General features: G+C 43.4%; 1 long non-coding RNA gene across 1 annotated transcript; it reads right to left on the minus strand.

Moving 5' to 3' along the window:
- Window positions 1–2289: 2289 nt before the first annotated feature.
- LOC146042093 (uncharacterized) lies at window positions 2290–23578 on the minus strand. The gene is made up of 3 exons (XR_014463735.1): window positions 23434–23578; window positions 22947–23098; window positions 2290–2334 (listed from the first exon to the last, which is right to left on the minus strand). It is a non-coding gene; the product is annotated as an uncharacterized LOC146042093 (long non-coding RNA).
- Window positions 23579–27255: the final 3677 nt, after the last annotated feature.

The following is a 27255-nucleotide window of genomic DNA, read 5'->3' on the forward strand; positions in this document are numbered from 1 at the left end:
TAACTCTGCAAGTGTAATCTAATATTATTTGCTGCCCTTGTGTGATTTTATGGTTGTAGAAGTGCTATATAAATATATATTTAATTTTTTCTGGTATTTTTTTTTCTCCCACAATGCATTGTTATTACCCATGATTCACCTCAATTACCTCACTCCTTCGTTTGGCCTTTGAGGAGATTACACAGCTTTTGCAGTCTGCTGTATTGGAATCGTTTTTTCAGGGTAATTTGCATTTTTTTTGCATTTCACTGCAATTTCTTAAACACTGACTACAGTAATGGAGCTGTTTAGGGATACGCCGGATTGGCTGAGATTCGCCGTTAGGGGCAGCGAATCTCAGCCACGTTGAATAGGGTGACTCGTCGAGTCCCGGCGAATCCCGGCGAATCCCCATGCATGGCGAATCGCCGCAAAAAAGCCGGCGAATTGAAGGCGAATCTAAAAACAGTATCGCCGTGACTGGCGATAAAAGTCATTGAATACCGCCCATTGGCAGTGGGTGTGGTTCTGTTATTTGATTTTTGGACTGTGCTGCAGCATCACCTCCGGAGCCGCCACTGGGAGTGGTCATTTTTTGAATGAGAAAAATGCTTGGTACTTGTTTCCTAGCATGGCCACAACGATCTTGATTTGGGGCATCGCAGGTAAAAAAATCGCGTCGGTCGCATCGCATGCGGGCTAAAAAATCGCATGCGATGGTACCGACGCAATGCCCGCGATTTCCCATAGGGAACAATGTAAAATGCCTCAATTTAACCAAATCAACATAGGGAACAATGTTATATGGGCCAGAGAACCCCAAAAACCCCCCTGACCAGTGAAATGGCCCCCCAAAAATAGTTAACGCCACCCCACGATCAACGTCAACCCGAAGCGTGGCGAGCGCAGCGTGCCCGCGAGGGGCGGCGGTACGCGTCCTCCGACCTTTTCATACCCCCACTATTCACGTCGGCGTGGAGAATAGATTAGTGTGGCGAGCGCAGCGAGCCACCGAGCCCGAAGCGTGGCGAGCGCAGCGAGCCCCGCCAGGGGACGCGGATACCTTCACCGGTAAACGCGTACCTTTGCGGGCTTCACAGGTATCCACGTCCCCTCGCGGGGCTCGCTGCGCTCGCCACGCTTCAGGCTCGGTGGCTCGCTGCGCTCGCCACACTAATCTATTCTCAACTCCACGCCGACGTGGATAGTGGGGGTATGAAAAGGTCGGAGGACGCGTACCGCCGCCGCTCGCCACGCTTCGGGTTGACGTTGATCGTGGGGTGGCGTTAACTATTTTTGGGGGGCCATTTCACTGGTCAGGGGGGTTTTGGGGGTTCTCTGGCCCATTTAACATTGTTCCCTTTGTTGATATGGTTAAATTGAGGCATTTTACATTGTTCCCTATGGGAAATCGCGGGCATCGCGTCGGTACCATCTTATGCTTTTTTTGGCCGCATACGATGCGACCGACGCGATTTTGACTTTTTCAAGGCATTTCAATGGGAAATCGTGGGCATCGCGTCGGTCGCATCGTAGACCATTAAAAATTACCCGCGATTCCCGCGATTGTGGCCGTGCTAGGAAACAAGTACCAAATGCTTTTATCACCATATTTGTTCAATAGACATTATAGGGCTTTGCATTTATATCCTTTAATTACTAATTTGTGAACACATAGAGAGGGAAATTCTGGTTGGTTTGCAAAAGCAAATGAACAAAATGAACAAAACAATGTGCACTGCAGGTGGGGCGGATGTAACATGTGCAGAGAAAATTTGAGTGGAGTATTTTTAAACTAAAATCTAAATTGCAGAGTAAGAATACAGCAGCCAGTATTTACTCTGCACAGAAACAAAATAACTCACCCAAATCGAACTATCTGCACATGTTGCATCAGCCCCACCTGCAGTGCACATGGTTTTGTCCATTAAATAAGGAGTTTGCTTCTGCAAACCAACCAGAATCACCCCACAATCTGTAAAAAAAAAAGCAGTGGACCTATATTTTTTTACAGCAGTGATTGAGAAAAAAATGCAAAATGCATACAGTATGTAGTGGCACCTGCCTGATAAGTTTCAGCAACTGGTATTTGGATAGCCCCGGATGAGTCAATTAGGTTCAGTAAATTACCATGGCTATGTGGATACATCCCAAAAACAGATAATTATTTTGTTGCAAATCCACTGTTGTAGTTCATTTGAGCACTATAATTGTCATTATCTTATCATTATTTCTTATGTACAAAAATTTTACAAGAATTTGTTAAAAATATGTTAATGTAACAAAAAATATAAATATAAAATAATTTACCTGATTGTACCATATATACGTGGTCAGTACTTGGTTTTTTTCATTCTGGGAGAAGAGGAAAAAAAAACATATCTGCACCAAAATATTTACTAATCACAAAAAAAATTGTATCTACAGTAGTATTCTGATACAATGATAAAAATAAATAGCACCCGATTTAAGGCATTTTAATCAATCAGTTAATTCACATTTCAGTGTTAGAAATTTGGCAAAAGCTACTTTCCTTTGAACCTCTTATCTAATGTATCCTTAGTTTATACTTTACTGAAAAAAGTTCTGCATTTTGACATTGATCATTTATACTGTAAATTGAGAAGAATGTTTTTGCAAAGTTTCTCAGATTTTATATTCAATAATGAAAGCCTTAAAATATTCCAGTGTCCAGATGAATGAAATTACAATTTATACTGAATGAATACATAATCTTTTTTAAAAAAATTCTGAACCCTTGAGCAATTCCCTCATTCCAGTGAATGGCTCAGAATTGCTATTTTGAGCCAAAAATGTGTGGTTTACATTGGCATCACTACTGCAATGTCACCCGATTTATGTTTTTTACTTGCTACTTATTTTACACTTAAAATATTTGTAACAATATATTGCAGGTTTTTTTTGCTCTCACACCTGAAACCATTTTTCTTTATTATTTTTTCACTAGCTGACCCACCCGGCGTTGCCCGGGAAAACCTTTAGGTTTTTTTATTTCCAAAATTGCTGAAAAATGTCATCTTACAGTATGCTGTGCCAAAGACCTAAGATTGTAATTTGTGAAAGATTCCACCATAATGTTAGAATGTGTTTGCATGTGTTGCAATGACGGCAATGAAATCAGGTATGGTGTTGTTGTTGTTGGAAACACAACGCTCCTGAGTTGACAACTTGTATGTGTTGATGAATTCCACATCCACTCCTGAGATTTAGCACCTATGTCATACCCTCCAACATCTGAGGGTCAGAAATCGGTACAAAATCCGAAAGGGACGTGGCCACACCTCCATTTCCATACTTTCAATGGTACAGTTTCTAGGGTGTGTAATTACAGGCGCTGAGGTGGGCGTTACTTACCGCGCCATAATTAATAAAAAATTCACCGCTCCCTGCCACTGCCGCTCCCCTCACCGATCCTGCCTGCAGCAGTCTCTAAGGTCTGGAGATCTGTAAAGCACATGCAACTGGAGTCTCTACCAAACAGTGGGGCAGCCCCTGAGTGTGGGAGCAGGTCTGTGGGCCTGGCCACATGACATCATGACGCGACGCACGCTACCCGCACCACTGCAATGCACCACTGGGAACGGGTGCAATGGGCCAAATTCTTCCCTACACCTGCCGGGCCAATCCACCGATCCAGTCATCGCAATCATAAATGGGTGCATTGATAAGGTTTGGAGTGTAAGAAGTTGAAGAATAAAACTGAGATAAAGATTTGCCATGTTAAAGTGTACACTTTACTCATTAAATCTTGAAAAAAAAGTGTACATAGAAGTACAATCAAGAAATGAAAGTAGGATTATAAAATAAGTCCTGATTCAAACTGATAATTGTTTGGATGGGGGTGGGTTGCGAAATAAATCTATAGGTGGAGGGTATGGATATTGTGGGCATAATTGGTGTTTGGTACACCTACAGGGGGTCCTCAATTGATGGGATTTTCACTACAGTGTCACAGTCACAGTGTCACCATAGCGGGATTCCCAATTGGGGTCCAGGTGGTCTTTTAGGGACCCTTTACAATCCCGTAGGTCTCTTCTCCTTGAGCCTACGGTCTCCCTTAATGATAGTCAATCACTGAGGTAGACCGTAGGCTCCAGGAGAAGAGATTAATGGGATTGTAAAGGGGTCCCGAAAAGACCACCTGAACCCCAATTGGAAATCCCCCTACGGTGACACTGTAGTGAAAATTCTCATGCCCATCGACCAAACATTATCTATTAACCAAAAGTGTCTGGGAAACCCTGGAGGCAGAGCAGTCCTAACATCCAACTGACTAACAGGGTGAGTGCAGTGTACCCACTTTGTATTGATCAACGGGTGCATTGGCCAGGACAAAATTTCTCAGTGCAACTGGCCATGGAGCGCAGTGACAGGCTGGAGGACTGGAGAGACGGATATGGCAGTATATTAGGTACAGTTTTTATTTGCCAGTACAGACTGTTAAATAAACGGAAAATTATTTTTTTATGTATTTGTGTGTGTTGTACTGTTTTTGTGTGTGTGTTGTAGTGTATGTGGTTATGTGTGTTGTGTTGTATGTATCTGTCCAATGCGTAAGTGTGTGAGATGTGCTATGTATATACAGTATGTGTATGTGTGTCTTGTGCCTTTGTGTATCTGTGCAATGTTTAAGTGTGTGTTTTGTGTGTTGTACTGTTTTTTGGGTGTGTGAGGTGAATGTGGGTGTATGTTGTGCTGTTACAGGTATGTTATGTGTGTGTTGTGTGTATCTGCCCAATGTGTAAGTGCGTAAGGTGTGCTACGTATAAATGTGTGTGTGTGTGCACATGTATTAGCACATGTGTACACCCCGGCAACGAGCACGTATTAGCACATGTGCACATTCCGGCAAGGAGCACGTATTAGCACATGTGCACACTCCGGCAAGGAGCACGTATTAGCACTTGTGCACACCCCAGCAATGAGCATGTATTAGCACATGTGCACACCCCAGCTACAAGCACGTATTAGCACATGTGCACACCCCAGCAACAAGCACGTATTAGCACATGTGCACACCCCAGCAACAAGCACATATTAGCACTTGTGCACACCCCGGCAATGAGCATGTATTAGCACATATGCACACTCCAGCAACATGCACATATTAGCACATGTGCACACCCCAGCAACAAGCACGTATCAGTACATGTGCACACCCTGGCAATGAGCACGTATTAGCACGTGCACACCCCAGCAACGAATTACTTTGTCGAGTTACACACTCGCCAGGCTGTTCGTTGTGGGGAGGGTGGGCTGGGGATGGACGGTGGCGGGAACCAGGCTCACCCATGGGAATGCCCAATGGTTTATGGACATCCCCATGAAAATGTGGAGGTTGGCAGCTGACGTCACAGTATGAGGTAATTATACATTTTCTTTTACAGGTACATAATGGATTCGGTACTTGGGTATTATCACGGCGCCCATCGCATCAGCCTTTTCCCGGGGCTGTGTATACAATTTTAATTTCGCGTCTCATCGCATGCCATTATAATGGCATGCGATGCGATGGATGTGATTTTCCATTGATTTCCATGTTAAATGGGCCCCCCACACCCGATTTTTAATTGTATACCCACCCTGATGGGTTATGAGTATGTGAAATGCCCCCCCATTGTTAACTTCACCCCACTATCAACGCCAACCCGAAGCGTGTTGAGCGCAGCTAGCCCGCGAGGGGAGGTGGTACGCGTCCTACGACCTTTTCATACCCCCACTATCCACGTCGGCGTTTAGTTGATCCTACAAAGTGTGGCGAGCGCAGCGAGCCACCGAGCCCGAAGCATGGCGAGCGGCCGCGTATACCTGTGAAGTTATGCGCGTGCGCTCGCCACGCTTTGGGCTCGGTGGCTCCCTTGCGCTCGCCACACTTTATAAAATCAGCTCCACGCCGACGTGGATAGTGGGCGTATCCTGGCAATGCTTAAGTGTGTGTGTTCTGTGTGTTTCTGTATCTGCACAATGTTCAAGTGTGTGTGTTCTGGGTGTTTGTTGTACTGTTTTTGGGTGTGTGTTGTAGTGTATATGGGTTTGTGTTGTACTGCATGTGGTGTGTTATGTGTGTGTTTTGTTGTGTGTATCTGTCCAATGTGTAAGTGTGTGAGGTGCGCTACGTATATGTGTGTGTGTGTTGTGTGCTATGTGGTTGGTGTACTGTGTGTGTGTGCATGTACAATGTGTACGTGTGTTTGGTATGTGTGGTCTATGTATATCCTCAATTATTCCTAATTGTTTAAAGCCTTCACCATAATGTTAGTATGTGTCATTCATACTTAATGACAGCAAAGAAATCAGGTGTGGAGTTGTTCATTCGTCAACGGTTTCACAGATCGTCAATCTTTTTCCCAGATCATCAATGAAGGCAAATTAAAACTTGGGGCCAAATGTAATAGGGTGAGAGTTTCAGAAAGTGAGAGATTTTGGGAGAGTTTTCCCATGTTTTTTAAAGCAGCAATCAATTACACTGCAAAACCAGGTTTATTTTGCCATGTAATTGATTGCTGCTTTAAAAAATCTGGGAAAACTCTCCCAAATCTCTCACTTTCTGAAACTCTCACCCTATTACATTTGGCCCTTGGTGTTTTTTTAAATTTCTAAGTGAAATTTCCCAAAAACGGCTTTGAGGTGCACACCACCGGGTCCAGAGGTATCTTGTTGCTGAATTTGGTGGCCCTGAGTGCCACGGTGTGTCCGCAATGCAACAGACACGCACACACGCATGCGCACACACACACACACACACACTCTTCAACTTATTATATATATATTTGGATATACTAATCAGGATTGGGCAGTTTGGTATTAAGGTCCTGATCCTGGCTGACTCGGAAACGGGGCAAATTCGTGCCCGTTCCGATGTTTGAGGGGTCTGCGCATGCGCAAACACGTATTAGCACATGTGTACACCCGGCAACGAGCACGTATTAGCACATGTGTACACCCCGGCAACGAGCACGTATTAGCACATGTGCACATTCCGGCAAGGAGCACGTATTAGCACATGTGCACACTCCGGCAAGGAGCACGTATTAGCACTTGTGCACACCCCAGCAACGAGCATGTATTAGCACATGTGCACACCCCAGCTACAAGCACGTATTAGCACATGTGCACACCCCAGCAACAAGCACGTATTAGCACATGTGCACACCCCAGCAACAAGCACATATTAGCACTTGTGCACACCCCGGCAATGAGCATGTATTAGCACATATGCACACTCCAGCAACATGCACATATTAGCACATGTGCACACCCCAGCAACAAGCACGTATCAGTACATGTGCACACCCTGGCAATGAGCACGTATTAGCACGTGCACACCCCAGCAACGAATTACTTTGTCGAGTTACACACTCGCCAGGCTGTTCGTTGTGGGAGGGTGGGCTGGGGATGGACGGTGGCGGGAACCAGGCTCACCCATGGGAATGCCCAATGGTTTATGGACATCCCCATGAAAATGTGGAGGTTGGCAGCTGACGTCACAGTATGAGGTAATTATACATTTTCTTTTACAGGTACATAATGGATTCGGTACTTGGGTATTATCACGGCGCCCATCGCATCAGCCTTTTCCCGGGGCTGTGTATACAATTTTAATTTCGCGTCTCATCGCATGCCATTTAATGGCATGCAATGCGATGGATGCGATTTTCCATTGATTTCCATGTTAAATGGGCCCCCCACACCCGATTTTTAATTGTATACCCACCCTGATGGGTTATGAGTATGTGAAATGCCCCCCCATTGTTAACTTCACCCCACTATCAACGCCAACCCGAAGCGTGTTGAGCGCAGCTAGCCCGCGAGGGGAGGTGGTACGCGTCCTACGACCTTTTCATACCCCCACTATCCACGTCGGCGTTTAGTTGATCCTACAAAGTGTGGCGAGCCACCGAGCCCGAAGCATGGCGAGCGGCCGCGTATACCTGTGAAGTTATGCGCGTGCGCTCGCCACGCTTCGGGCTCGGTGGCTCGCTGCGCTCGCCACACTTTATAAAATCAGCTCCACGCCGACGTGGATAGTGGGGGTATGAAAAGGCGTTAGGACGCGTACCGCCGCCCCTCGCGGGCTCGCTACGCTCGCCACGCTTCGGGTTGCCATTGATAGTGGGTTGGCCTTAACAATGGGGGGGCATTTCGCATACTCATGAGCCATGGGAGTGGGTATACAATTAAAAATCGGGTCTGGGGGGGCATTTAACATGGTCAGAAGCCATACAATAAAAAATCGGGTAAAATCGCGTCGCATCTCATCGCATGCGATCATATCGCATGCGATGCGACGCGATTTTTCATTGTACAATGCCCTGCGATGGAAATCGTGGGCGCCGTGATAATACACAAGTACCATGGATTCTTCTACTGGGCAAGTGGACTGTCCTACAGATGACACTATACAGTAGGTAAGTATGTATGTATGTATTTATGTATGTATGTTATTAAACTTTTACTTTACAGGTTGTCAGTGCCTTTATTTTAGTATTGGTCATGCTATGGATCTACAAGTCCAAGCAGGCTCATTAATGCCCACCATGGAAGGACTTGAGGTACTTTAAATCCCTGCATGTAGGGGAGGCTTGCTGGGACTTATAGTTCCACAGCACAACCCAATACTATTAATCTATTTATCTTTTTGTACACATATTTATCACCCTGGCAGCTACATCCAGGGGTAGGGCTGACCAGCCATGGTGGTAATGCTTTGGCTAGGGAAGCTGGTGTAAAAAGTGTCTCCTGGCTGTGGTATTACACCGCTGGCTGTTGGAGACCGGTGCTGATTCCAAAATATGGGGGACCTCTACTTTTTTTCTTCCCCATACTTTTGGAACCAGGACTGGTCCAATAGCCTGTTGCTTGTTTTTGAAATACAGGGGGATCCAGTACTTTTGTCCCCTGTATTTCTTACACCAGAAATGTCTCAAAGTGTTCAGGGTGGTTATGCTCAAAAAGGGAGGGGGACTCAATGCCAATCCCGGGAAATTTGCACATTACCATTACCAAAAAATCTGTAACCTAGCTGCAAGGGTGCGTAACCTATACTCACGATGAGGCAATGTCCTATTGCAAGCCATTGGCCATGCACAGGACCAACCCAAAAAAACGGGATGGTTCTGGCGTAAATCGGGACAGTTGGGAGGTATGTAGTAATAAAAAACTTGTTTTAACCCTTTGAGTGCCAAGTGAATTTGTCAAAATGGTGTAAAAATTAGCAAGCAAGCATTTTTATTTATCATAATGACCTGTAATGTTTTAGATTTAGATCTTTTTTTTACACAACACATTTTATTTGAATTTATATAACAAATGTGAGTGACACACTGGCATTTTAAGTGGATATTTTGAACACCTCTCACATAGATATGGGCACTCAAAGGGTGAAAACAAGAGAGTTCCCCAATAAAGAGAGTCTTCTTTCTTCTTCCTCTGTTCAACCTTTTATACCTGTGGACCTAACAAATAACGAATATAAGGTGTCAACATATTGGGCGGTATTCAATGAGCCTGATTCGCCATGTTTTTATGGCGAATTTGTGCTGTTTGGCGAACTTTTGACTAAAACGGTGAATCACCCTATTCAATGACCACATGGCGAATACATTTGAAGGTTTTTTTCGCCATGATTCACCGAGTAGCAATCGCTATCTTTTTATGGAGAAGTGGAATGTGAACTTTTAAAATAAAGTGTTTTGTTTTTTTACATTTGGTGTCAAAAAATCAGGAATTTTATTCTGAGGAGGGGCATGCTATTTTTATTCATGTGCTGTAAGCACATGAATATATATTTAATTATATATATTTTTTTTTTTACACAGTAGCCAGCAGGGGGCGCCGGAGCCGAGCCGCTCATTACATATTCATATATTCACTGCACCCGATCGTTACGATAGGGTATAGTGAATATACGGTCCCCTGCTGGCACCCCCGGGGGGCAGCCTGTGCTGCCTGGCACCCGGGGAGCCCACCTCCCCCCCACAAACGTTCTGGGGCAGGCAGAGAGACTTCCATCTCTCTGCCTGCCACCGTCCTCAGGCGCCCTGCGGCATTTGCCGCAGGAGCTCATATTCGCCAGTCAGGGGCAGCGAGCCCCTGACACGTTGAATACCGGAGCCCGCCGGCTCCGGAACGTGGCGAATGTGCAGCGAATCCTAAAAAGGATTCGCTGCACCTCGCAGGTATTCTCATTGAATACCGCCCATTGTATTGAATGTTAATCTATCATCTGGAACTCATTCACAGTATATTACATTAAGACTTATCATATAATTATGTACAGAGGCGGATTGGCCCACCGGGAAACCAGTCTATTTCCCGGTGGGCTAGACCAGATTTCCCTCTGGCTGGGCCGCCTACCTTGGTTCCAAGCGACCGCAGCCCAGCCTGGTCACAAATGGCAGCATTGCCCAAAACAAATATGGTCGCCGCATATATGCATATAATATATATGCACATATGCGGCAGCCATATTTGACTTGGGCTATGCTGCACTTTGTGAGCAGCTGCAGCCGCTGGATGATGATGGAAGCGTGGCAGTGGTGAGTAGTGTCCGCATCCCCCCGGACTGTAGTGTCAGCACCTGCAGCACACACACACACACACACCCCCTCCCCTTCCCCACTCTGGGCTGTAGTGTCAGCACCCGCAGCATCACCCCCCATCCTCCCAATCCGCCCCTGATTATGTACAAGTGTATACAATATCCTAGGCCCCACTTTTGTTTCATTCATTATCATTATTTGATTCCTTCATTATCTGCATTTTCTGAATAAGCAGAGTTTCAGACAGCCTCCAACTCTTCCGTATAATGTTACTCTGAATTGTCAAAAGCAGTTTCCTCCCTGTTCAACATTAGTACATTTAAAACCACTTGGTACCAATCACTCATATGTTTTATTAGTTGTTTGAAATCTTAATGTTTCCTCTGCAAATATAAGTACTTCACTTTACACTGGAATTGTAATAATGGCTTGTTGCTCTGAAGCTTAATCTAAAAAACAGGATGTTTGTAAACTCTTTATTTTATAAATACAAACAAGAAAAAATGAATCAATGCATACCTCCCAACTTCCGTCCGGAGGAAATAGGGACACTCGCGCGGCTTTGCCGTGCGAGCGCCCGAAAAGGGGGCGGGGCGTATGCAAAGGAGGGCGTGGCTTATGCTAAATAGCCGCGACCTCATTTTCATACGAGAATAGACGCTGTGCGCATGCGCACAGCGTCTATTCTACTAGATTGGGGGGTCTCCCAACTGCCACCCCCCGCAGCGGGACAATGCCTGCCGCGGGTGGGACGTCGGGACAGGACCCGAAAATCGGGACTGTCCCGACGGAATCGTGACAGTTGGGAGGTATGCATCAATGTGAGACTACAGCAAGGGGGTACACTCCAGGGCCGTCTTTTCGTATGGGCTTAATGGGCACTTGCCCAGGGGCCCCAGGTGTATAAGGGCCCTATGCTGATAGCTGATGATCCCCTTTTTCCAGGGATACCAGAATTTTGAAAATCGGCCCTGGGGAACTGGAGATATCCAACTTCAAAGCAGCAGTCCACATCTGACCTGTTAATTGCAATTCATAGTCAGATTTCTCAGGTTTTTTCTGACTTAGAGTTTTTCTGAGAGTATATTCCAAAAGCTGGGACTCTCCCCTTTCTGAGAACACTAGCGGCTTGTCTCTGTCATGCCCAGAACCAGAGATATCAGCCTTCTTGGCATCACTGATGGCACTACATGTCCTGCCATCAGGGTCATTTTAAGAGAGGAGGAGGACAGTGTACAGCCTCCTCCACCCAGGCCCCATCCTCTCTGCTTGGAGCAGCGCTGTGTAGTAGAGTCTGAGCACTAGAGCGGCCATTTTTCTGGCAATTTCTATATCTGCCAGCAGCAGCATGGTAGTGTGGACTAGGGCACTTAGACTCCACTGCACATTCGCAGATCACTGGAAAAAAACATGTCAGTGATTTCATCCCTAATGGCAATAGACCTTCCAGTTGTCTTAACCCTTTGAGTGCCAACATCTCTGTTAGAGATGTTGAAAATATCAGCTAAAAATGCCAGCGTCACTCACATATGTTATATAAATTCAAATTTAAAAAAAAAAAAGTTATATATAAGGTAAACATTACCAGTCATTATGATAAATAAAAATGTTTGCTTGGCAATTTTCTTACCAATTTTGACAAATTCACTTGGCACTCAAAAGATTAATTTGTAATAATATTACCCACATCCCTTCATTAATAAAAATAATCCCATGTTTTATTTACCATCCTCCCCCATGTAAAAAGCCCTTCCCCTACCTTGTGATCAATTAATTGTTTTTATATTATTACCCCCTCCAGCATTAATTATCTTTATTTCACCCTTCCTCTAGCCCCACTAGTGATAAATGGTAAATACCCCCTCCCCTACATTCAGAGCACAGGGGAGTGTGTGTCAGGGGGTACTACAGTAAGTTCCTCTTCCCGCATTGTGAACCCTGGCACATGCTCTACAGAATGCCGGTCCCGCAGCATTCTGGGGCTTGATTCCTGCAGTGATGTTTTTGGTTATAGACCACCGAATCACTGAAGGTGGCTTGGGGAGCCAAAGAATATCCGCTCTGCCACCCCCCCCTCCCAATCTAAACCGGGGGCACACATTAGGGCATGTGATGCAACCTTGCCAGGTAAAGTACTTCTGGCTATAATTGCTAGTGGTAAGGCAGTAATGGAATTCTACACAGCTGATTTGAATATTCACAACCAGCACCAACAGTATGCTACACTACCTACTCATTATACTGCCCCATATACCTGTGAAACTCGAAAAATTAAAATTTTGTGCAAAAATTGATTTATTTCTGTAATTCAACTTAAAAGGTGAAACCAATAAAATATACACTGTAGACTCGTTAAATCCAAAGCCTTTGTTATAATGTTGATGATTATGGATTACATTTTATATAACCCCTAAATCCAATATCTCCAAAAATTTGAATATTGTGAAAAGGTGCAATATTGTAGACTCAAGGGGGGGAATTTACTAAGATCTAACGGGTACGATTGGTCATAATTATACCCATTCGATGTGAAATAGGTTTGGATTTAACACATAAAATTTACTAAGGCTGAGCTCTCTAACTGAAGAAGCCGCTGACACCCAGAAAGAGGCATTTTATTTAAAAATATTGAACACAAGGGGATCTGCTCCAAACCTACATATCTGCAGAATACCAAGCACTGTGACTGTTTTTACAAAAGTGCTTGGATGACAAAAACCAAGTAGGAAATATATATTTTTATTTTCTTATCTAAATGTTTTCTGGCCAAACAGGGGGAAAGAGAACGTTTGCAAAGTGTATTTAAACATCTGTGACCCTTTAAGACATAACAGTCCATTGGATCCTCATATTCCCCCTTATGTGGGTCATTGTTACTGGGTGCCGGACGAGGTCCCGACAGTCTTTTACCCGACGTCAGGATCCCGACTGTTAAAACACAGACAGCCGGGTTCCCGACGGCCACCGGCTATTCTCCCTAGTGGGGGTCCACGACCCCCATAGAGGGAGAATAGAATGGTGAGCGCAGCGAGCCCGCAAGGGTCTTTTTTGCGCTCGCCATGCTGTCTGAGTCCGGCCAGTCGGGATCACGACATCGGGTTAATGACTGTCGGGATCCCGACTGTCTGAACCATATACCACACCCATTGTTACCAACTATCCAGCTGGATGTTTAATCATCTTAATACCAGCTGCTAATACAATACTAACAAATATATTAAATGTGGTTATTTGGTACTTGTGTACTATCACGGCGCCCATCGCATCACAGACCATAAGGCATGCGATGGTATTCAATGCGATGCGACGAGATTTCCCCCGATGTCAGACAATGTTAAAATTGTATAACATTGTATATGGCATACAATGCCATACAATGCGATGCGATGCGATTTTAAATTGTATAAGCACCCTAATGGGGGCTTACAATGTTAAATGCACCCCCACGCCACCCCCACTATGAACGTGAACCCGAAGCGGGCGAGCGCAGCGAGCCCGCGAGGGGCGTCGGTGCGCGTCCTCCGAACTTTTAATACCCCCACTATCCACGCCGGCGTGGAGTTGATTTTAAATAGTGTGGCGAGCGTAGCGAGCCACCGAGCCCGAAGTGTGGCGAGCGGATGCGGAATACATGTAAAGTAATACGCGTCCCCTCGCGGGGCGCGCTACGCTCGCCACGTTACGGGCTCGGTGGCTCGCTACGTTCGCCACACTATATAAAATCGACTCCAGGCCAACATGGATAGTGGCGGTATGAAAAGGTCGGAGGACGCGTACCGCCGCCCCTCGCGGGCTCGCTGCGCTCGCCACGCTTCGGGTTGGCGTTCATACTGGGGGTGGCGTGGGGGTGCAATTAACATTGTAAGCACCCATTAGGGTGCTTATACAATTTAAAATCGTATAGGGGGCTTATACAATTTTAAATCACATTGCATCGATGTGCATCGGGTGCATGGCATGCGATGGCATGCGATTAAAAGTCGTGCGACTTAATATCGGGGGCGCCGTGATAATACACAAGTACCAGTTATTTTGATCTTTATTTTTATGTTGAATTGTATAATGTGAAATACCTATATCACTGGTCAGTGAATGTGGAGTACCTTAATAAAACCTTTTTTATTTTATGCATTGTTTCTAGCATGTTATTTTATATATTTTTTGTACTATTATGTTTATTTGGGGAACTGGCATCTCCCTCTATATCGCTGCAAGGACCACCTCTGTAGAGGATATTGGTTTATATACTAATCCCTTAATAATACCTTTACACAGTGTGGTATACATTGTAAAATTGAATAAGAATATTTATTACTATTGTGCCAACTGGACTAAGTAGTGTAAGCACCAGAATACTATATATCTTTCTGAAATGTATAAGATCCGTATTTTTTCTGTTCATATTTTCCAGTAGTTCCCAAAAATATGAATAAATACATCTTTGATAGAATACCTCTGTATGGGCCAGACGTATCAAGCTTCAGAAAGTGATACAATGGAGAGTGATAAACAGCCAGCCAATCAGCTCCTACCTGCCATGTCACAGGCTGGGTTTGAAAAATGGCAGGTAGGAGCTGATTGGCTGGCTGTTTATCACTCTCTATTTTATCACTTTATGAAGCTTGATACATCTGGCCCTAAATCCCAATTCATTTCAATGGTATCGACAAATTTGCTAATGAGTCGTATTTTGATTTAAGTACGTATTTTAGTTTTTTTACGTTGCATTTTTTTTAGAAATCTATTTTTTTCCCAGATTTTCAAAAAGAGCACGTTTTTGATGGGAGTTTCATCCGAGTGTGCTGCCTACAAAATGCCATTAAGCACAGAAATATTTTTCTCTTGCGTTTACAGCTTTCAGGACATTTTGGCATTTGAGGCCTACATCACAAAACGTACCTACATCACAAAACGTACCAGGAAAGACTAAAAGATCTTAATATGTATACTTTAGAGCAGAGAAGGGAAAGGGGGGACATGATAGAAACTTTCAAATATATCAAGGGTTTTAACAAGGTACAGGTGGGAGACATTCTTCACAGGAAGAGGAGCAGCAGAACACGAGGACATGCACTGAAACTAGAGGGAGGAAGATTCAGGGGAAATGTGAGGAAGAATTACTTCACAGAAAGAGTAGTAGATAAGTGGAATAGCCTCCCATCAGAGGTGGTAGAGGCAAATACAGTAGTACAATTTAAACATGCTTGGGATAGGCATATTTATATCCTTACAAAGAAATAAGGATCAAATATGGTTTGAGGTAACATGTTTAAAAAAGGGGCAGACTAGATGGGCCAAGTGGTTCTTATCTGCCGTCACATTCTATGTTTCTATGTTTCTATGAGGCTGTGACATGCCTGATGCACTGTCAGCAGTGCAGAAGAAGACAATGGCAGGGTAATGAAACTGAGCATGATCAGCAGGTTTGCCAGGGGATATGATAACTTGGTTGCAAATGGGAAGGTTGACATGCATTGTGTTGACCACTGATGGTTGACATGAATGAAGGTCGACATGTCTGAAAGTTGGCATGGGATTAAGTCGACAGAGACAGTAGGTCTACACAAACATTAAATCAACATGAGCTAGGTAGACAGCCAAAAGGTCGACATGGGGGTTTTCACTTTTTTTTAGCCGATATGTGCCGACAGCCGATATTTCATGCTGGACCATCCACTAGGGCATGGTGGGAAAATAAAATAGTGTGCCAAGCGAGACACCATGCCCGAAGCATGGCGAGTGTAGGGCGCACATTTTTAGTGTCCATGTTGACTGCTTTGACATTCAGGATAAAAAAAAAAAAAACACACATATTGCTTCTCATGAATAGTGGTTACATTTCTGGTTAAATATATTTTCTGGGCCTCATGTGGTGAAGTGTAATGTGTGTGTGTGTGTGTGTCAGACTTGGCTACCCTCCTGGAATGGCCGGGAGGGTCCCGCAAATAGGATGCTGCTGCCAGTCATGGGGGCGGGACTTAGTGACATCAGCCCCACAACGTAGCCTCTTCCCGCCCCCCTTTCAGTCCTCTCCGGGCTTCTCCCGGAGAGGAGTTTTAAAAAGTCGGCAAGTATGGTGTGTGTGTGTATGTGTGTAATGCTGCAGTGCAAACTAGTATTCTATGATATTATTCATGTTTATGTTTTTGGTTTACTTCTTCCATAGGTGATGGTGGGTATCTGTGTTTGACTTGGCTAATGACTCCACTGTCGCTGCCTGATTGTGAAGTGGAACATAATTTTCAGCATGCACAGAAGGCCACCAGACAAGTAATAGGCCGTTGCTTTGGGGTGCATAAAGCATGCTTTAGATGCATTGACAAGTCTGGTAGTCTTCTGCTGTATAGTCCTGAGAAGGTTGTAAAATTTGTGTTCACATGCTGTTTCCTCCATAACATATGCATGCAATGCCATCTGCCACATCATGACAATGCAGAAAGCAATCATGACGCAGAGGAGTCAGCCATGCCTGGTGACATGTGGAGTACCACTCAAGGGAGGCAGGTACTAGCCTAGCGTCATTCAAACGAGTGAGACTGACGGAGACGGAGAGGAGGGTGTAACCGCTCCATCAAACAGTGAAATACTGTATCCTATGCTGTCAATGTGCGGTACTGAGACTGCCTTATGTGGTACGAGACCTTTGTTGTCCAAACCGTGGAACGTTTTAAAGAATAAATATTTTATATTGGGATAAACTGCACTATGGAGTGCTTCTTTCTATCGTTTTAGACACATTTTTTCCTGTGGATCCAGGAGCCCTCTGTGGGTAACAAGAAGCAGCCGGTCCTAATCACGGACTTTAGTACGAGGGAAGAGCTGAAAGGTTTCCCTTCCCATACTCTGGGACTTGTAGTTCCACGAGAGGAAAGACTGTCACTTTCATAAGACTGGTTTTGAGCATTTCAATTTATGTTTGTGTGTATATATATATATATATATATATATATATATATATATAAATATATATATATATATATATGTATAGATAGGTATATCTATCTATAGATATAAATATGGATGTGTTTTTTATGAATTGTATTAATTACATATGTATAGTGTACGAATGACTACAAGCGGCAACGACATCAGAAATTATGAATTACCCAAATACCACTACTTAGTAAATTATACATACACGCTTGTACATGCAACACAAATACATTCGTAGCCAATGTCATTAAAATACGAATGACAACGAACAAAATATGAATTCTTATTCAATTTTCCCCAATGTCACATAATCAACTAATTAATTCAAAACGCTTGCAAAGGGTTCCTGAGCCTTTAAGTGGTCTACAGAAGGGGATGGTATCCCGCACAGGACAAAATGTACAAGTGATTCAAAAAATTTACTGAAACCGATAATAATAAATGTATTAGTCCCTATCATGCAAGGTAACTCATTGATGTTGGAGGTGCCCCCAAGAAATCGAATAAACAAGTAGTCATATATGAAAACGGTTGACTATGAAGAACTGGCAATCCATAAGCCAAGAGATTTCTTGTGGGAGGCACACTTTTATTGCGATAAGTAGTAATGAATAAGTTAAAACTTAACTTTTATTTCCTTTAAATGGTCTCTCAGTCTGGTTCAGTAGAATTTATAATCATGGGGAAGACTGCTGACTTGACAGTGGAGTAGAAAACCATCATTGACGCCCTCCACAAGAAGGGAAAGCATCAAAATGAAATTGCTAAATAATTTAGATGTTCTCAAAGTGCTGTTTTAAAGCACATCAATAGAAAGTTAAGTGAGAGAAAAAGTGCACAAGCAGCCTCGAGAGGATTGTCAGGAAATGGCCATTCAAAAGTGTGGGGGTGCTTCACAAGGAGTGGACAGAGGCTGGACTGAGGCTGGAGTTAGTGCATAAAGAGCCACCACACACAGACGGATCCTGGACGTGAGCTTCAAATGTCGTATTCCTCTTGTCAAGCTGCTGCTGAACAACAAACAACGTCAGAATTTTCTTACCTTGGCTAAAGAAAAAAGAACAGGTCTGTTTCTCAGTGGCCCAAAGTCCTTTTTTCTGATGAGAGCAAATTTTGCATCTCATTTGGAAACCAATGTCACAGAGTCTGGAGGAAGAATGGAGAGGCACACAATCCAACATGCTTGAAGTACAGTGTGAAGTTTCCACAGTTTGTTTTGATTTGGGGAACCATGTCATCTGCTGGTGTTTGTCCACTGTGCTTTATTAAGTCCAGAGATAACACAGTCATCTACCAGGACATTTTAGAGCATTTCAGCAGACAAGCTTTTTGGAGATGCTACTGTAACTTCATTTTCCAGCAGGACTTGTGACTGGCGCACTCTACCAAAATTACTAAAACCTGGTTCAATGACAGTTGGATTGCTCTGCTGGATTGGCCAGCAAACTTGCCTGACCTGAACTCCATAAAGAATCTATGGGGCATTGCCAAGAGAAAGATGAGAGACTTGAGACCAAACAATGCTGAAGAGCTGTAGGCCGCTATTGAAGCATTCTGGTCTTCCATAACACCTCAGTATTCCCACAGGCTGATAGCATCCACGCCATTCCGCATTGAGGCAGTAATTCTTTCAAAAGGTTCCAAACCAAGTACTGAGTACATACATATGATTATACTTTTCATAGGGCTGACGTTTCTGTATTTAAATTCTTTTTTTATTTTTTATTTTGGGGTTTTCATAAACTGTAAGCCAAATTCATCAAAACATTTTGCATGTTATGATTCTATATAATATATAGTTTCACCTTTAAATTTGAATTACTGAAATAATTTTCTAAACTTCCTTTGTATGTGCAAAGTGGAATATTTTAAAAAAATTTTAGCTCCAGAATATTTTTTATCACGTATGTTAATGCATTATGGGGGAGATGTACAGTAATATGCAGTAAAAAGAATGGAGCAACCAATCAGCTTTTACCTGAATTTATATAACAAATGTGAGCGAAGCTGGCATTTTAAGCAAATATTTTGAACATTGCTCACAGAGATGTTAGCAATCAAAGAGTTAACATCCTTTATATTAGTACAGGGAATTGAAAACTTATACAGGTTGAGTATCCCTTATGCGAATATCCGTTATCCAAATTATTCCAAAAACAATGCAAAAAAAATGGGTTTTTTTGTTGCTAAAAACTTACTGGGGACATTTGTAACTGGCACTACTGAGGACATGATATGTAACTGGCACAACTGAGGATATGATATGTAACTGGTACTACTGAGGATATGATATGTAACTGGCACTACTGAGGACATGATATGTAACTGGCACTACTGAGGACATGATATGTAACTGGCACTACTGAGGACATGATATGTAACTGGCACAACTGAGGATATGATATGTAACTGGTACTACTGAGGAGATGATATGTAACTGGCACTACTGAGGACTTGATATGTAACTGGCACTACTGAGGACATGATATGTAACTGGCACTACTGAGGACATGATATGTAACTGGCACTACTGGGGACATGATGGGGGAAATTTACTAAAGGAAATTTGTAAAAAATAGGTGTATTTGTATCCAGAAATACACTTATTTTTTACATTTACTATCCCAAAAAGACGGCAATTCGTATTCGTATTGATAGCACATCAATACGAATACGATTTGCTGTATTTTCGGGATAGTAAATGTAAAAAATAAGTGTATTTCTGGATACAAATACACCTATTTTTTTTTACAAATTTCCTTTAGTAAATTTCCCCCGATATGTAACTGGCACTATATGGCCCTTATTCTGATCTGTGCGGAAATTCCCGCATTCTTACGGAGCGGTCAGCACGCAACGGTGTTTTGCCGCATGCGGCCATCGTCCGTAGAAACGCCCACGTGTCCTCCGCATTCGGACGGACTCACTCTTTAAGAACAGGGCGTGTTTACGGACGACATACAAACCATGCGTGTGCGGGAGAAACACTCCGATTCGGCACGGTATTACAGAGTATTACAGAGTATGCTCGGGAATACCGCATCCGAACGGGAGCCAAGCGGTGCTACCGCACGTAAGCGGAGTATTTACGCCCAACAACCCACTATGAAGTATCTTCTGCAATACATCACATGACCCACTTATTCAATTACCTATCCTCATAAAAAACTGCTTATTTTGAATTGGAATCAATTAGATTCCAATATATCCTTACAAGCATGCCTAACACATGCATTGCACACATTAACCCTTACAGCAATGTAAGTGCAATGGTTTTTATTACACCCTGTGTAAAAGATTATAAACAATCTACACATATACTGTTTCAAGTGCAAATAAAACCAACAACTGTGACAAGTACAGCATATGTGGGGGACTAGTAAGGTTTCCTTGAAGCAGCAATGGTTTCAATTAAAGCACTGACAAGCGGCCTATTAGTGAGTAATGAGTAAAGGAGTAGATTCTATTGGGTTCAGGTGTTAATGGTTGTAGTCATTAGGCGTACGTTCGCCTAGCGCATGAACGAGTGGTGTCCGCAAAGCAATAGTACACTTGTGGACACCGCACATTTCTGCCCTTTTTGATCGCGTGCATTCGGAGTGGTTTCCGAATGTACGCCCCCCAACATAAGTGTACTCCCCCGTGTCCGCCCATGTTTCCGCCCCGTTTTGCCCACTTTGAAACTACGCCCATGTGTCATTCCGCATGACGCCCATAATACGCCCCTATTTCCCGAATGATAGCGGTGAACAGTTCTGGACGGGATCTGGCCGAACTGGTACCGAGTCAATGCGTGGCACATGCGCGTTGCGTTCTCCACGCATGCGCAGACGCCGTAAAGACGCGATCCGAAAGTATGCGGTAAAGTCTGCGTCAATCAGAATAAGGGCCAGTATGTGCAAGAGATTGATTGCTTGGCATTCAAAGTCAGTATCTGAGGTAGTACACAAACTTTGTTTCATGTTTTGAAACCTTGTTTTATGCACAAATAAAATACATTTATGTTTATTTCATGTGTTTGATGTGTTTATACAGCATATATGCAAGATACTTCAAACTACATCATGAAATATTAAAATATTCTGAAATACAGATTAATCCGTTATCCAAAATTCGGTACTTGTGTACAATCACGGCTCCCATCGCATGCCATATGTAGTGGCATGTGATGGCATGCAATGCAATGCGATTTTACCGTGTTTTTATGCATTTTTGTTAAAAATCGCATGCGATCGCATCGCATGCGATTGCATGAGATCGCATGTGATCTGATGCGATGCGATGTAATTTTTCACTGAAATTATGGACATGAGTTGAAATCATGTAAAATGCACCCCAAATGTCATTTTTCACACTGTACCACCCCCACTATCAACGCCAACCCGAAGCATGGCGAGCGCAGTGAGCCCGCGAGGGGCGGCGGTACGCGTCCTACGACCTTTTCATACCCCCACTATCCACATCTGCGTGGAGTTGAGAATAGAAAGTGTGGCGAACGCAGCGAGCCCCGCGAGGGGACGCGGATACCTTCATAGGTATCCGCGTCCCCTCGCGGGCTTCACAGGTGTCCGCGTCCCCTTGCGGGCTTCACAGGTATCCGCGTCCCCTCGCGGGCTTCACAGGTATCCGCGTCCCCTCGCAGGGCTCGCTGCGCTCGCCACACTTCGGGCTCGGTGGCTCGCTGCACTCGCCACACTTTCTATTCTCAACTCCACGCCGACGTGGATAGTGGGGGTATGAAAAGGTCGTAGGACGCGTACCGCCGCCCCTCACGGGCTCGATGCGCTCGCCACGCTTCGGGATGGCGTTGATAGTGGGGGTGGTACAGTGTGAAAAATGACATTTGGGTGCATTTTACATGATTTCAGCTCATGCCCATAATTTCAGTGAAAAATGACATTGCATCGCATCAGATCGCATGCGATGCGATGCGATTTTTCCGTATACGATGCCCATCGTGGGAGCCGTGATTCTACACATGTACGCAAAATTTTCCTGGTCCTGAGCATTTTGGATAAGCGATACCCAACCTGTATACATTTTGCAATGCAATAATTCTCTCCAGTGTTTTGTTTGATCATGTTCTATTGCTGTTTAATTTTTTGTCTACCATTTTGGGTTCCAGTTTCCCCTTTTTGTACTGAATGCAGCACTTACAACTTTGGTGAATGTTCTGTGTGTCACTATATTGGCTTACACAGACAGTTAGGTTAAATTAACTAATGTTTCTAACAAAGAAAAGTGGGGATGTTGCTCATAGATTCATACCCATTAGATTATGTCTATCATTTTCTATCATTAGATAAATGATTGCTAGAATTTGATTGGTTGCTATGGGCAACATCACCACAAATGATAATATTATTAAATACATTTCTACGGTAGTTGGCTGAATGTCAGTGATGTTAACCCTTAAGCACCTACATGCCCTCTAAATACGAAGAAGAAAATCATAGGAGATAGTGAACTTACCACTCCAAGAATGGAATATATATTGATATCTATGAGCACCGTTGTTGTTTGTCTCCAGTTATACACTGGTCTCACCCCGTTGTTGTACCCGTCCATCAAGTAGTCTGCAAGTCTTACAGTGTTTGGCGTAATTTTCTCAGCAGGTTGTTTTGCTTCAAAAGTACAAGGACAGATTAGTCAGTCAGTCTGTTAGTCAGTCTATCTGTCTGTCTGTGTGTGCGTTAGTCCATCCGTCCATCTATGCCCATAGCTATACATCTATCTATCTATCAATCTATCTACATATACAGTATATATATATATATATATATATATATATATATATATATATATATATATATATATATATATATATGCTGTATATATATAAAAAAATACATTTATCTACAAGAGGTATATATTTATACACATATCAGTCATTATCTCCCGCTCATCATTGCATATGTAATAAGGTCTCATACTCACATATATAAGCAGATGAACTCACCTGCAGATGGGGTGAGAAGATATAGGCTGAATACAGTGTGGTACACCCATATATAGAGCATTTTTGCCGGAGGTCCAGTGGATCCTTTTCACCAAGATAAAGTTGATGAACTTACAATACTGTAACTTCCGGAGTTTCGGCTTCCTTTTTCTGTTGGTCTTTTATACTCCACTATGCCCCTGTGTCATTCCCTGTCTTCATTTTTTATGTGATGGTTGTATTATTTTCTTTGTCTTCCTACTGTATATATTGCTGGGCTACAGCCAGTAGCAGACTCCTGTATAATGTTACTCTGAAATCAGTCCCTCCCTACTCACCATTAGGAGGCTTAGGTCAACTTGGTACCAAGCACTCAGGCTGTACTTCAATTAGCTCCTGGAAATGGTAATGCATTTTCTGTACTGAATGTGCCAATGTTTTAAACTGTAAATGTAATAATGGCTTTTTTACAGAACTAAAAAAAACTTGGGCCCTTATTCAGATCTGATCGCAGTACAAATTTGTTCTCAAAATGGGCAAAACCATGTGCACTGCAGGTGGGGCAGATGTAACATGAATAGAGAGAGTTAGATTTGTTTGAGTTATTTTGTTATTGTGCAGGGTAAACACTGGCTGCATTATTTTTACACTGCAATTTAGATTTCAGTTTCAACACACCCCACCCAACTTTAACTCTCTCTATACATGTTACATCTGCCCCACCTGCAGTGCACATGGTTTTGCCCATTTTAAGAACAAATTTGTACTGCAATCAGATCTGAATAAGGGCCTTGGTCTCGAAAGCTACAAAATATATTTTTTTCACTGGTTACTATTATTAATTATAAATTCAAAAATGTAATAAGTGTCAGACTGGGGCATGAAGTACCCACTGTGGAAGGCAGTAGGGGCTCATGTTTAGGAGTCTGGCCAGCCTTCAGAGGGTGTATGGCCAGCTGCCACAGAGGTTTGGCTATCCACCAGAGAGTAAATAGTATAGTAAATTATAGAAAATATTGCTAGTGCATGCACTAAATTGGACCAAATTAATCTAAGTATAGGATAACATATACAGGTTGAGTATCCGGTATCCGGACATCCCTTATCCGAATTATTCCAAAAACCGTGGTTTTTGGAATCATTCTAATTTTTTTTTTTTAACCCCCTAACCCTCTTTTCATACTTACCAAGTCCCCGGGCGTCCACAGCAGGCCTCCGGCTTCTTCTTCAGGGTCTCCAGCGGTCCCAGGAATGCATTGCGCGAGTGTGCGCGCGCGCCGGTGACGTCACCGGTGCGCGCGCACACTCGCACAATGCATTCCTGGGACCGCTGGAGACCAGGAGAAGATGCCGGAGGCCTGCTGTGGACGCCCGGGGACTGCGCGGACGCCGAGGGACCACCGGACACCATCAGGGGACAGGTAAGTATGTCTACAAAAAAATATTCCAAAAACCGGAAAATTCCCCTATCCGAAATGCTCGCGGTCCCGAGCATTTCGGATAGGGGATACTCAACCTGTATATCATTTGTAATATGCCCAGTCTGGTTCCCGATCCCTAGAGGAAGAGGTGCCCCCCGCATGTGGGCGGTAGGCATTGGGACCCACCAAGGGTTTCCCCTGTTCCCCTATAGGCCAGTCAAACCTTGAATATATGTAGAGTTGCACTGTATTTTATGTATGAGAATCATGTTCTTGGAGCTGGCCCTGGTCCTCCATATTTTTAGAACCAGCACCATTCTCCGCTAGCAGGTGGATTACCAGTGTACTCACTTCACAGGCAGGCAGTTATGCACATGTGCAGGTGGTTGGTGCGAGTGGACACCGCAAACTACATGTTCGCCGTCCTGCTCGCACCTAGCAGTGTAGGAGGGGGGGCACAGTCCATAGGAATGCCCAGTGTTTCATGGGCATTCATGGTGATGACCCAGTGATGCAGGTGCGGCGGGGGGGGGATGTCAGCTGCCCGCCCACTTCCCGCAACAGGGTGCTTGCAGATCTGAGACACCACAGAAGGGTTTAAGATCTGTGAACGCTGGAGAAAGAATCCTATGTTCTCCGACCATCGAATGATTTCTCCCCCGCACCCAAGGCCGCGAATAGATGATTATGGAAATCATCAATTTTTAGCTGTAAAGGGGATCGCGGCTGCGAGGGGGGCGCGGGCAGCCATAAGGGCAGCGTCTGGGGAAAAAGTTGCAGCCTTGCGAGTCAACCAGAATAAGGTCCAGCGTCACGTGGCCAAAGCATTAACACCCCCCCCCCCCAACTAGTTAGCCTAAGATGGGGTTTCCTGGGGAAGTGGATAAGGACATAGTTCCTAACTACCGGGGCACCCAAGACCTGGGATGAAGCCTGGGGCTACCCTTGGCACTCCTGTACGGTGAGTGGTGACATCATAGGAATCAAGTGTAAAGAGTAGAAAAATATTGTCTTTTATAGGGGGACTACAGGTCCCAGCAAGCTCCCCCACTTGCTGACACTAAACTCGCACTTTTTTTTAGAAATTGCACCCTATTACATTTAACCCAAGGCATTTTGTTTTTTTTTACTGTTTTCGCAGTGCAAAGGTTGTATGGTGTTAAATTAATCTGTCTATTAAATGCGGCTGTGTGATAATTTGTGTTGTTCTGCATAACACAAAGGAAAGTGATGCAAACCAGTTCAATAATGAATGTAAGACAAGTTCTCCTGAGACATTTAAGTGTTCAAGCTTGCAGTAAGACCAGATGAATTCCCATAATATTGAGAAAATTGTATCATTTAATGGGAGAGCAACAATTATATTTCATTTTAAAAGCATGACACCTGCGATTTTAATGACACCTTAAATTATGAATGTCTGTTCTAAGTGAGTACTTTGTCAAAACTACCTCTTACTAGATGCTGTTGATTTATTTTGTACGGTTGGGTTGTTTTTCTTTAAGTATTGCTCATTTATATTATGGCAGATTTTTAACTTAAAAAAAATACCCTTTTCATGTTTAACCCCTTCCTGACGCAGCATGTTTTTGCCTTCCTGACAGAGCCCTTTTTTTCAAATCTGACATGTATCACTTAAGTGGGGATAACTTTTTTTTTGCTTTTACTTATCCCAGTGATTTTGAGATTGTTTTCTCGTGACACATTGTACTTCAAGTTAGTGGTAAATTTGGGTCGATACAGTCTGTGTTTTTTTGTGAAAAATACCAAAATGTCGTAAAAAAATGGAAAATTTAGAAATTTTCAAAATGTTAAATTTTCTGCTTGTGAGACAAATAATCATACCACTCAAAATAGTTAATAACTAACATAGACCATATGTCTACTTTATGTTTCCATCATTATTTCAGCCTCCTTTTAATTTTTTTGGACACTAGGAGGCTTAAAATATGAATAGCAAATTCTCAAATTTTCAAGAAAATTTCAAACACTGATTTTTTTAGGGACCAGTTCAGTTCTGATGTGACTTTGAGGGACTTGTATGTGAGACACCCCCATAAATGATGCCATTTCAAAAACTGCACCCCTCACAGTATTCAAAACAGCATTTTGGAAGTTTGTTAACCCTTTAGGTGTTTCACAGGAATTAAAACAAAGTGTAGGTGAAATTTCAAAATATCATTTTTTTTGCAGATTTGCAATTTTAATACATTTTTTCTAAGGAACACAGTAGATTTTACTAGAGAAATGTGACTAAAAATTGATTCCCCCAATTCTTTTGTTTTCATAAATATCCTATATGTGGCCCTAGTGTGCACGTTGACCAAACCACAGGCTTCATAATAGAAGGAGCACCTACTTGATTTTGGAGCCTCCTTTTTATGAGATTATTTTTTAGGCACCATGTAGGTTTCTAGGCACC

Source organism: Crinia signifera, chromosome 19, assembly GCF_055691185.1.
Source record: "Crinia signifera chromosome 19, ASM5569118v1, whole genome shotgun sequence".
Lineage (NCBI taxonomy): Eukaryota > Metazoa > Chordata > Amphibia > Anura > Myobatrachidae > Crinia > Crinia signifera.